This window comes from Morone saxatilis, unplaced genomic scaffold, assembly GCF_004916995.1.
Source record: "Morone saxatilis isolate NCDOM2014 unplaced genomic scaffold, NCSU_SB_2.0 Contig6, whole genome shotgun sequence".
Taxonomy (NCBI): domain Eukaryota; kingdom Metazoa; phylum Chordata; class Actinopteri; family Moronidae; genus Morone; species Morone saxatilis.
The window spans coordinates 1,746,659-1,747,441 of NW_023340206.1; positions in this window are offsets into that span (position 1 = coordinate 1,746,659).

Here is a 783-nt window from a genome sequence, read left to right on the forward strand (position 1 = left end):
TCCCGGTACCTAACAGCAGTCAGGGTACCATTGGCTAGCATGTGGAGGTCTGTGCGACCCTGCCCAGCTCTCATAGTGCAATGACCCGTCTCCCGGGGGTTGTCTTGCTGTTGCCTCTCCAGTGCACCTGTGGTTACTTTCATTTGCACCAAAACAGTTTAAATTGATTCACAATCGCATATGCTTCCTAACTGGATAGATTGACAACCCTGTCAATTTAACTGACTTGATGTTATACTGTGATGATTAATTGTTCCCTTAATTTTTTTGAGCAGTGTACTAAAACAAACTATAGGTACAAAAATCACCAAAGACATTACCATAATAGACCTTTTTCATGGCAGCCATTTTGACATGAAATAGTAAGGTAAACACAAGTGTTAATCAAAAAAAGAATTCGGTATTTCATCGATAAACAAACCCCCAGTCTTAGAGGTGAATGTAGTTCATTTAATGTCAGGAGCGTGGCTTCACTAAAAGGAGCATCTATCACAGACCTCCATGACAGTCTTTTTTTTTACCTAGCAACTAGTAATGTAAGGTCCTGAGGAGGCAGCAAGGATATTTCTTTTCATTTCCACACAAGTTTAAGAAGTGTTGGGAGGATTAAATTTGCATGAAAGAAATATTTACATTTTGTGGTAAATTACTTTCACCTTTGCCTGTGGGAATCATGTGTCATGTGTGTTGTTCTTGTGCTGTCCTCCATATGAATCCAGAATTGTCTAATTCAGTTTCCTCTGTTCTGTACTTTTGCCACTTAAATATTAACAATATTTGCTG